Source organism: Rattus norvegicus, chromosome 14 (genome assembly GCF_036323735.1).
Source record: "Rattus norvegicus strain BN/NHsdMcwi chromosome 14, GRCr8, whole genome shotgun sequence".
Lineage (NCBI taxonomy): Eukaryota > Metazoa > Chordata > Mammalia > Rodentia > Muridae > Rattus > Rattus norvegicus.
Genome location: NC_086032.1, coordinates 56,884,270 through 56,897,098, shown reverse-complemented (window position 1 = coordinate 56,897,098; position 12,829 = coordinate 56,884,270). Strand labels below are relative to the sequence as shown.

Genomic DNA, 12,829 nt, shown 5'->3' with positions numbered 1-12,829 from the left:
CATCTGAAATGTATATGTACATATGTGGGCACTCATGTGGACACAAGAAGTTCCTGTTTGGATTCTCCTTCAATTGTAGTCAGCTTTCCTTTGTGAGGCAATCTCTCACTGAATCTAGAGCTCATAGATCCTACTACTGTGAGTGGCCCTTGAGCTCTAAGCATCTTGTCTCTCAGAGACTACACTAGGATTACAGGTACAGTGCTGGCCTTACTCTTTTACAAGGACACTGGAGATAACTTAGAATGAAGTGATCAACTTCTCAGGTCTCAGTCTGTCTGTCTGTCTCTGTGTCTCTGTCTGTCTGTCTCTGTCTGTCTGTCTGCTCTCTCTCTCTCTCTCTCTCTCTCTCTCTCTCTCACACACACACACACACATACACACACACACACACATTCTTGTCTCACTATGAAGCACTAACTGCCCTGAAAGTTGGAACTTAGATCAAGCCAGCTATTACTCCACAGAGATTTATAGGCCCCTTCATCCCAAAATTTGGGAATAAATTAATATATTTTGTTTAAAATCTGCATTACACACACACACACACACACACACACACACAGAGAGAGAGAGAGAGAGAGAGAGAGAGAGAGAGAGAGAGAGAGAGAATCTTTAGGGCTAAGTAGAGTCATTGAAAATTTTAGGAGTTAATATTGACATAATTGGCAGTGGAAACCAGATTCAGACCTACACTATAAAACAAATTAATTGTATGTCCATGCTCTCTCCTTGCATATAAAAATGGCCAATACTAAGTATGTTTATTCTACCAATAATGCCTTTTAAATTTAATAAGAACCTGTTAAGAGTGTTTTTATGTCATTCCTATGTTCAGAAGACCAATTCTGTTTCCCTGACTAAGAGCATAAGTGGATTATATTATAATAGATTGGATATGCCTATTTTCTTTAGGCTAAAAAAACCCACAATTTACTTCATTCTTTGTTTCTGGGAAATTATTTTTATATGTGACATATTCCATTGTTATCTACAATTGGGAGAGTTTGTTTTCTTTCTTTTAAATTCTTGATTTGGTTAAATGTTGCCGCATTCTTGCAGGCAGAGTTTTAATATTGTGTCTTATTATCTCGTTTCCATTTCTATTACTCTCAAGAAAATATGATGAACTTTCTATCAAACATGCAAGACAATGCAGATTTGAATGCCTCCTCCAAACAACCTTTACTGTTTATATGTAGCAAGGTCAAAGAAATGACCTTTCACCCTATATGTGTACAAATGAAAACTGTGTCAAGGCTGAAAATGTTTCAGAAGTAAACATATAAAATCTGCCACAAGCTGTTTCAAAGTCTTCTTTCATACAGTTTCTTATTTTTAAACATGTCCTTCCTTCTTTTATTTTAATATCTGCTGTAAAATGATCACCGCCTACTTCAGTGAGATCCCTGGAAAACAGGACACGATCTACAACATGCACATTGCTCTGAGATTGCGGGACTATGAGCTACATTTTCTTCTCCTGAATTGCATGTATTGTTTCTCTTATATCCCAGGCCATATGTCACTACACCCAAACCCCCAGAGAAAGGTCATATATAGTTATAGTGGAAACTCTATACAAATCCAGAATTTGGAATATTAGGAGAATTCAGAGCTAAATGCAACCATTGATTTTTGAATAAAGCTTTAGTCTATTAAATTCCAATTCAAGAGCCAAACGTGAATGTTCTGTGTTTTCTAAATCCTTAAATATTGCAGTATAGAATTTTGTGGAAATAATAAAATGTGTAAAAGTAATAAAGAATAGAAAATGTTATAAGTAAATTAGAATGGATGACATATCAGGGGAATACATGTATATGTATTGTAAGGAAGAAATTTTTAGGCAGCTTGGTGCAGATTGTATTTTATGTTTATTTTTAAGACATATTTGTCATAGTTTGTCATAGTTTTCACTTGAACACTTATGCTATAAAAGGTAATTTTTTCTTGAGACTGTTGCATATTAACAGTAAAAGTCTGTTTGGAGGAGACACTTATATTACATGTATTCTCTTATACTTTTAATAGAATGTTAACATACACATATGTATATGTATATACATATATATAATATATGTATGTACATATGTTATATAAATGAGTCTAATATTTGATAAGCAGAAATACAGAGTTTTAGGCAATAGTGAGTGATACTAAAATAGCAATGAGGAGGACAGGATACTTAGTTACAGACCAACCAGGAGGTACATATTGCTGATATTGAGTCAGTTGACCTTAGATGACTGCAACAACTGGAATCAAGAAGTATAGCGTAAGTACATATTTGAGAAATTCTAAGATGATGTTATCAAAGGCAACCCACTGAGTGTATCCTTTTTATCCATATTAATGAACTGATGTCAAGACTTCTCAATTCATGCTCTCACTTCAAGCTATTTTTTAAAGGAAATTTTCATCAGAGTCTGAAACTTCTAACAAATTACTTTTGCTGTCTTTCCTTGAATGCTATGATTTCTTTTTCACCGAAACCAGTTTTGGTCCTCTCTGAGGACTTTTATACTATTTTTTTGTTTTGTTGTGCTTAAAATGTGCCCCTTTCACAGAGTTGGAACTAAAAGAATATTTGAATTATTACATTTGTGGGTGATCATATCACTACTATGGTTGTCACCGAAGCATTTGGTATTGGGATTCAAATATCCTTGATACTACAATAGTGAATAGTGCGATCAGATTAGCACAAAACAAGTAGATGTGCTTTAGAACAGAAAACCATGAAACTGGAAATGGATAGGGAAATACATTTGAACTGTGTAGCACAAAGATCGTCTGAGAGTGTCACATCTCATACATAAGACCACAAGGGCGCAATGTCAATGAGTGTGAGACTCCAATTGACAAATGCCTCCAATTGTGTGAATACTTCCTAATATGTGCATCCCGTGTATGTGAAGACTTCCTAATAATGGTTTCCCAAGAGGCTGTTCCTTTTTATTTTGTGTTACCTGTGCAAATGTAACCATCAATGCCACATAAGTTTTCTCTATGTTCACCGTTGCTTATTAGGAATTCATGGGAAGGATTATATGGGTGAAATATCTTATAGTTCAATAGGCCTATTATAATAATCATTATGTAATAATTTCTCAGGAAAAATGGGAAGTGATAAGTATTTGTTTTTTTAATAGTTCTAGATATATCCATTATTTGGTTTAGGATATGCTCTGTTTGTTGATTTGGAGCAGTGACAACAATATGTAAAGCTATAGTATAGCAAACTACATTAAGAATTATTTTCCTGATACAAAAAGTAAACTTCTGTCATAGCCTTAGAGTTACAGCCAAAACTGGTACCTGCTTCTTAGCAGTATGAGTGTGTTGTCAAATTGCAATATTGATTCAACAAATTTAGAACCTGAGAATGTCCTTTGTGGAGGTAGGATGGTCTTTCTTCCAAAAGAAATAGCCTTTACTTAAGAGATCTTGGGAAACCATTATACTTCTTAAAGTACTCTGTGAGAAAGATGGACTCAGGGGAGCTTTTTGTTCAGACCCATCAGGCCTGACTGGACCTTCAGAAGAATCTCTCTGGATAAAGTATTCTGAGCACTGAGTACTTAGAATTCTTCCACTTACTACCCTTATCAGTACTAGGTTCTAACACAATTCCATGTCTCTAGAGATTATTTTCATTCCTCCTTAGGACTTAATATTTTAAGATTATGGTCCTCAAGATTCCTAATGCTGTTACCTTTTAATACAGTTGCCTATATTGTGGTGACCTCCATCCATGAAGTTTTTTCTTTGCTACCTCATAACTTTAATTTTGCTACTGTTATGAATTGTAATGTAAGTATCTACTGTGCAGGATATCTGCTATATGAACCCAAAGGGACCATGACACATAGATTCAAAACCACTTCACTGCCTTAAGGGATTTACATAGTCTTTCTTAAGATATGCAAATTACTTTCTCAACATTACCTTTGGAAATATATGCATAACAAAACCATGTAACTTGATATAACCTGTTAATCTAGTTGCCTGTGTTTGCAGTATCTTAGTATTCAAGAATAATGCTAATTTTCAATCTGCCTAGGTGATGCTTGCTATTCAAATTATAAAGAACTATCTCTCAGACTGGTACATAGTTGGCCCAATAAGCATAACTCTGGTTCTTACGTGTAGCAAAATGCCTTCAATTTACCAAATTGAAGAAAATTGGTTCCCAGGGTCCCATCTTTCTTCTTTCCCTGCACATCAACTGAAGCAATGTTGAGGATACATCATCTTTGAACAAGTGGCAGGAAGCAGCACGCACACTCTGAAGCATATTTTTATCAGAGATCTTTCCTTTCAACTCACTGCCCTTTATGAGATGTGATCAATTGCATTCAGCCTTCACCATTTCTCTGAAAATTCAATTTTGAAAGCCTCTGCTAGTTTCCTGGACAACCTGGGTTCATCTCTTTCTCCAAGAATAATGAAGATCTGAAATTTAATTCCAACCTATTTCAGGCCTCGCCTGTTTTTATCTTCTTTTCTGAAATCATGTCCACGTGCTTTTCTTTTGCAGCCCATGTCTCAGTGTTCTGAGTATCCTTAGGATCAAGAAACCATTAAATTAGTTCTATCAATTGCCCCATGGGTTTACAGATACACTGGTGTGTTTTCTTAAGTGGCCACCATTTTTTTTACAATGCCAAGAAAACAAAACTCTTGAGTAGATTATTCTGCTCTTGGTGTATTAAAATTTTTGTAAAAAGAAAGAGAACTATATTACCTGTTTTTTAATAATAGAAAGCCCTGGATTCCTCTGATACTCATTTTTTTTCTCAAAGAAAGTTAGAGGGCTTTCCCAGAGTCAGCTTCACTCTCCTCTAGTGAACTTATTCCTCTGTCTAAATGCCTGAACTCACCATTCCATCCACTTCTACTTACTGGGACTTAATCTATGACCATTGGTAATTAAACAATTCATCCTCTATCAAAAGTCATTATATTTATATTATTTCAGACTATCTTGTTTCCTTTGGGATACATTGTAGAAATGCCTTCACTCATTAGCATGGGTTTTAAATGTCCTTTATAATATAACTTACATTATACCCTCTCAAATTATAATTTAGTATATCTTCATGCAAATAATTACAGCTGCAGTTCTTGAGCTGTAACTGAAACCCCATCAATCTGAACAAGAGATGCTGGATGAATTTGCATACCATTTCCCTGTTTATGGTAACAAAACTATGACAGTCATTGTCTCAGCTACCTTCATGAGCTATTATACAGTTATACAGTAACATTCATGCACAGACCCACTCACATATTCACACACGTGTATGCTCACAAATGCACATTATCATTATTCATTAATATAATATCATTAGTAAGTGGTTATTTATCTACACAGTTGTTAAAATAATTTTGAATATACTTCCCTTTTCTATGTGAATAAAGAAATCATATTTGTAATATTAAATATAATATACCAACTGTTTACTGTCATTTAATTTAACAAAGAATGTGATTTTTCTTTTTGCCCTGTTAAATTCTCTAATGGATTTCAATGCTCTGTGTTCAGAACACATGTATTTTATTTGCTGTGTGCAAGTTCCAGTGTTTATCACAAATATAATTATATGAAAACACTAGAAAAAGAAAACATTGTAATGTCACTTTTGTTTTCTGCCATTCAAATGACTTTTCATTTTAAGAAGCCTGCATAAGTTTTACTACATTTATTTATGAAGCATAGTAAATGTCAGAAATGAGTATCTAACAAGATATTGGTCAATATCTATTGAGGATCTTCAGTGTCAGGGCCAAAGTAGTTCTTGAAGGCATTACAAATAGTAGCATATCCTAGTGACAAAAAGGAAAGCCTTGTAAAGATCATGGTCAATATCAGAGTGGATACGATCTGTCAAGTAGGCATCAATTCATAGCACTTAATCAGATAGTCATTGAAATTGCTAATTAAGCCAAATACATTTATAAACCTAAAATCAACATTTTTGGAGCATTTCAGATCATTTTAACAGCAAAGCAACCAATTACAATACAGTGTAAGCACAAAAGAAAAGAGCAACCCAGTCATTAGAAATGTCTCTTATCAGAGACCAATGAATTAGAAATGCATGCACCTATACACAGGAACCACCAGGAAAGAATAACAAGAACTTTATTTTAAAAAATGGAGCATCAGCCTTGTTAAATATCTAAAAGTAAAATATCAGCAGCATACATAAATTTTATGATGATAAACCAATGCTTTTATTGTACATAACTACCTACTAAGGGGTATTACTCATCAACCTGTTTATGGAATCACCCTCATGAAAATACAATATTCTATATTTGCAGATGAAATGTGGATATGTAAAAATAATACCTAGTAATCTTTGATGTCTAATACATTCTAGATGTTATTAATTTTGTGCTGTTTTACTTCTATTATATTCAAATGACTACATTTGCATTATCTGATTCAATGCATAAAATATTTAGCTAGGACAGTATTTTTAAGATTTGTTTTTATTTTGTGCAATTAAAAATTGTTTTTGCACTTATGTATGCATCCTTTGTACATGCATATGTTTGTCAAAAGAGGGTAACAGAGTCCCTGAAACTGGAGGTACTGAAAGTTATGAGTCATTTTGTAGATGCCGAGAATTGAACCAGGTCCCCTGGAACAGCAACTAATGCTCTTAATAACTTAGCCATTTCTTCATCACCAAGCTATTTCTGCCTTTAAAACACATTAATTATGAAAATAGATTTTGTTGTATATCTAGTAGAAGCCTTTGTTTGTTTAGTTCTTCTCAACAAAGCACTTGCTCTCATGTTACTTTATTGTATAACACAAGCAATAAATTTATGCCTGTCATCCTTTGCAAAGAATTATTCTTAGGTACTGGTTTACTTAAAAGCTTAGCCAACCCTGCTCATAGGCACGTGCCTGTATATAACCCTTGGGACGTGTTAAAAAACAGGTGAATTTTGTGTGAGACAAGTTCTGTGACCTATTAGACAGGTTTAAGCAAGCCAGGTTTATATTATTGGTAACTAGCCTTAACAAACCAACACAAACAAACAAATCTCGAAAATCAAATGCAGAACAGAAGAAAGCATAGCATATTTTTTTTCAGTGTTCAGCACAAAGCAATCTCTTATTTGATCAATATGAACCAATCTGAACATCGCTTTGACCTGAGTTAAGTGATCATGTCACCTAGTCATGAAGAGACTAATAAATGTGTTTGTCTTTGCTAATGGCATTTGTTAGTGATTTAAGAATAATAGGTTAAAATAAATTATCACAAATAGGGTAAGAATGAACATCAGGTTAATACTCACACTTTAATTCTGATAGCTCTATTTCATTGGTAGTTTATACATATATACATACAGACACACTCACGCAAACACATGTGGAGGGGGTGTGTGGTGAGACTGTTTAATAATATATGAGGAACCTATGAAAGAAACACATGAAAAATCAGATTCTGGACTAAACCATTCCTTCTTATTTAGAAAACCCACTCAGTGTAGTAGGTGAGAAATCAGTGATGAACACGATACTTAGTACTTTTAGCACAGTGGAGGAAAGCTGAACGTCTCAAGTCAGGAGAAAATCATCTACATTTATAAAATTAAAGGTTTTCGACAAATTTTTGATTATAAATATAGTAAAAATATTTCATATGCAAATCACTACCTCAAAACAAAAGATAGAGAAGCCACGCCTTTTTAATTGTATGTGGTCAAGTTAGAAAATGTGGGTATTTCACTCTGTAAAGAATACTTTAATTAAACCTACCAACGATCTGAATTACTAGGCTTGCTTAAACTTGCTTCTGCTACAAAGGTTCATTTACTATAGTAACTAGTTCAAATGAAATGAAAAACATTTCAAATAGTCATCCTGAAGACATGGAAAATGAATCATATTATGTACACAGAAAAAAATAACTAAAAACACGTTTCCTCATTCTAACCTTCGTATCTTATTGAATCCTTCAATAATTAAGAGCGTCTCTGCCTTACAAAAAATATTCATACTTCATTGGAGCTAGCATTTAAGATGTGTCATTTTTCCTTCTAAAGGGAGAAAAAATAAATTAAAGGAAGAAAAAATTGATTTTAAAAATAACTTTAGCCTATATGATCACATATTTTGGGGGAAAGCACATGCAGAAACGATGTGGGTTGCAAAGAGGCTCAGGTAAAAATAGTTGATTCCACTGAGAACTTGGCATCGCAGGTTTGCTCCTAATTGACCTAGTCATTAAGCAGATCTCAGCCCCCATCTGTCCCCGCTGCTCTTTTGTCATCGTCACATATATCTTCCTATTAGTGTAAAGGTTTTCATTTTCCTCCTGGGTAGGAGGCAGAGCATCTCTGAAGTGCTGTGGGCTGTTCCCAACTTCCTCAAGAAAGGAGAGAGCAGATAGCACAGTGCAGCTCCGTGGCAAGATGTCTGCCTCTGCTATCTTTTCATTTTAGCAGCTGGAGAAATATTGATACATATTAGTGCACAGGCGCACGTTCTCACTACGTAAAGGTTACTGCCATTGATTCCCTAGAGTGAAGGGGGCATTTTAAAATAATTTTTGCACTTCATTTAGCTGCTTTCATTGATTAGGCTTTATGAACTACATAGTTCTTCCTTCTGTGCATTCCTATGTGGAAAATTTTTATCTTATGGACTAACATGCATGGAATTTGACTTTTAAGTTATTAAATAGTTTAGATATGTATTTTTGAAATTTATGAATTAATTTTAAGAACACAGAGCATTGCATTGCTCACTGTAGAAACATACACATACATACATACATACATACATACATACATATATACATACCACCAGTCAACACACACACACACACACACACACACACACACACACACACACACATGCACACACACACACATTCAAGTCAGCAGTCTGGACTAAGCATGTAAGAAAATATCTTGGAAATAACTTGAGTAATAAATTCAATTATGTGTTCAAAAATAATTTTATTTTGGAAGTGATCAGCTATCATCAACGGCTTCATACACAGCAGACCTGGTAGTCTCATACCATATGGAACACTGTATATTTAAAGATGTACTATTCCCTACAGTAAACATACTTCTATTAAATTGCGTTAGAATTTTGTAGTGTATGCACCTTGAAAACAGCTATCTTTTCTTAGTGTTTAAAACACCAACGTGGCATACAACAAAATTCTTTAGTTAAAATGCTAACAAAAATCTTGACATAATCTAACATATTTTCCTAACTATTTCAAGGGTGTTTTTGCCTATCAGGTTTAAGATGTGATATTGTATGTTTGAAAATAAGGTTATATTGTAGTATTAAAATATTACTTCAAGGATATTTCATTGAATGATATCAATTATTTTTTCCATTTTAATATATTAATACCTAAAACTCTCTTGTAGGGATTTATTTTTTCTTAATGCAAGCTTATGAAAGTGCATAGACTTGCCAGCGTTATGTGGACCGGTCTCAGAAACAGTAACAAAACCTCTATGTCTTCAGAAAGATGTGTATAGAATTGATCTTTCTAGACGCTGTTGAAAACCTGTGATAATCCAATGTAAATGAACTGGTTTATTCATTATAACCCTCTCAGTATTGTGGCATATTGGGCTTTTTATGCTCTTTTTCTTAGCCCTGGAAGCCAGCCATAACTGTCGTTGGCTTCTCCAATGGTTGCTATAATAAAGTCTTTTGGATTTTCCTGGTAATAATCCTTCATGGATGCAAATCAAGATAGACCCAACTGCTCACTGAATTCTATTTAATAGTGAATTGTATTCTCGGGAAATCACAGCAGTTATTTCTCTTCTGAGGTAAAGATTTGATGTGGAAATGGTACTCAGTTATTTACATCATTGCACAGTCTCACCGCCATGGCTAAGAAAATTGCTCCATAAAATACTTGGTAATGTAAATGTGAGAATGAAAGTTATATATTGTATGATTTATTGAAATGATGGCTTGTAGGAACATGAGCATCTCTGTAAAGAAATCTAATACACATGTTGGCTAATATTCCAGTGATGCCTAGTGACAACGGATGCTGCAGCAATATCTGCAGAGCAGGTACCTGTCCAGATTTATGCCCTTGGCATTTCTAATCATGCACGGCCTGGCTGTGCAAATCTGAATTTGATGGAGGGAAACTTAAAATAAGCATTTATTTCTGAAGCACTTTTCTTTCACAGCAGATTCCATTCTATACATACATTGCTTTTACTTGTTTGCCCTTCATACACAATACACTTCGTGTCTTGACAAGAAATGGATCAGTCTCTTTGGAGTAGGATCTTTAATTGGATTCACAGCACAGGAAACCTTAGGTCAAAGTTCATGATAGGATGTGGAATCTGAGTCTAGTAACTACCCCGGTCAGCTTGGTTTGGCAGACAACAGAACTCAGGGCTGTACTAATAGTCTCTATGAATTGATTATTGAAATGTATTTGTTATTTTGTTTTCTACCAGAAATTAGAGCCTCTGAACGTATTCTTTTTTTTTTATTAACTTGAGTATTTCTTATATACATTTCGAGTGTTATTCCCTTTCCCGGTTTCCGGGCAAACATCCCCCTCCCCCCTCCCCTTCAAATGGGTGTTCCCCTCCCTACCCTCCCCCCATTGCCGCCCTCCCCCCCACAGTCTAGTTCACTGGGGGTTCAGTCTTAGCAGGACCCAGGGCTTCCCCTTCCACTGGTGCTCTTACTAAGATGTTCATTGCTACCTATGAGGTCAGAGTCCAGGGTCAGTCCATGTATAGTCTTTAGGTAGTGGCTTAGTCCCTGGAAGCTCTGGTTGCTTGACATTGTTGTACATATGGGGTCTCAAGCCCCTTCAAGCTCTTCCAGTTCTTTCTCTGATTCCTTCAATGGGGGTCCTATTCTCAGTTCAGTGGTTTGCTGCTGGCATTCGCCTCTGGTATATGCTGTATTCTGGCTGTGTCTCTCAGGAGCGATCTACATCCGGCTCCTGTCGGTCTGCACTCTCTGAACGTATTCTTAAGAGTTGGTGACACTGTAAGGGATTGAGGGATTGAGTTAAGAAAAGTTAGAAAGAAGTATGGGAGAAGAAAAAAATGTCTATTTTTAGGATCAGAGACATTGTTGTGAGACTCTGTCTCCTAGTAACATTAGAAGCTGCTCTTACTAAAGCTCACCAACATGACTACCCAAACATGAGCTGAGTGAGGATTATTACACCAACGGCCGTGCCAAAATGGATGGAGGTAATCGAGCCCATGAGACTGAAACTCTACACAAAGAAAATAAACAACCAAGAACTGCTGAGAATGGGAGTGCTGCTCCTACCCAGAGGAGAGCACACCAATGGTCATACTGTGAACCCTGACAACGCACACAGAGGCAGTAGTATACAGACAGAATACCTCTGTTTAGGGATATTTATGTATATACATATATGCATGTGCTAACCATAAGTGAAAATAGAACTTATCAATTTGAATGTTGGGAGGGGTGTGGGAAATGTTTGGAGGGAGAAAGGGGAAGGGAGAAATGTAAATTATTATCTCAAAAAATTTTAAAGTCTCTTTAAATTAGAAGCATATTAAAATGATGAAGAAAATATATAGCTTAAAAACATGTTGGACTTTTGGGAATTTTTTTCCTTTTATTTTTCTTTCTGTCATCTCATTTTCAACATTGAGTTTGACTGAAACTTTCATTGGGTAATCTAGTATATCTGGTTTGAATGATTTGAATTAAAAAATAGGTTTTTAAGGATTACTCTTTTAAAGATTAAACTCGTTTTAATGATTAGGAATGGTCTTCAGTTGTAGGATACTCATCTGTCATACACATGGGTCCAGGTTTGATCCCCAGCACTGGCAAACAAAAACACTAGTGGCTATTCAAATGGAATGTTTCAAAGACTGAGGAATTTACACACAGAATGTAAAACTTTATAAAGTTATATTTTTGAACACAGAAAAAAAAGTGCAACAGCAAGCCATGAAAATGTGTGTGTGTGTGTGTGTGTGTGTGTGTGCTACAAATAGATAATTTAAAAGACAAAAATGTAGTTTCTTCTTTTACAATATTCTTAAAATAAACCAAGCTATTGTTTTTTACAGTCGAATTCATGTGGCATATGGCTTATTTTCAAGTTCTTTCTATCCAGGAAATGCCTTACTTAACTAGAATATAAAAGAGCATGTAAGTAAAGCGGGTTAAGTTGGGGAAGGAATAGGTCTTCCACATACATTAGCAGACCAATCTGCTGTTTATTAAATTTGCTGATTATCCACTAGTGCAGACAGCTGATTGAAATACAAAAAGATTCAGCAGTTATGCGGAAGTATGAAAACACATGCACATGGCTTCCCCTGCTGTGGATCTATCATCTGTCAAATTTCTCAAGAGTATACCATATTTTATAGGCTTGAAATAAAACATTATGAATACATACATACATAATGAAAAAAAGATATATGCTTTGAGGGAGCAGCATTGCCCAAAGTTAGCATTTTATTTCATGTAATTTAAATTACGGTCTTGAAAAAGGTATTCTATGTGTTAGCTGAATTCCACCTCTGAGCATATTGCTTATCTGTTTGGGTGAACATGAACAGGTTGAGGAGGGAAATAGTATTTTTTTAAGTTTTAGCAAGTGTCTGATATCCTTAGCCAAAGCACAACTGGTATTTTAAAAATGAATTAAAATGTATTAGCTATGAAGAGCGGGCAGAGAATTTCGAGTAAACGATGGAACGAACAGAATGTTATGATTTGTTCCCATTCTGCAGATCTATGAATAATCATTCCTTGAGGTTTGAAGATTATAAATAACAG

The 12,829-nt window shown here is 35.0% G+C and overlaps 1 protein-coding gene across 14 annotated transcripts in view; it reads left to right on the top strand.

Moving 5' to 3' along the window:
* Pcdh7 (protocadherin 7) overlaps positions 1-12,829 on the top strand; it is a 430,160-nt gene that overhangs the window by 217,878 nt on the left and 199,453 nt on the right. Inside the window, exon 4 of one of the 14 annotated variants that reach the window (XM_063273352.1) lies at positions 1-2,739. This exon is cut by the window's left edge and continues 4,817 nt beyond it. The exons of the other annotated variants lie outside the window; for them this stretch is intronic. The gene's annotated coding sequence lies outside the window, so the exon portion shown is untranslated. Of the gene's footprint in view, positions 2,740-12,829 lie in introns of those variants that run through there. 14 annotated transcript variants of the gene reach the window in all.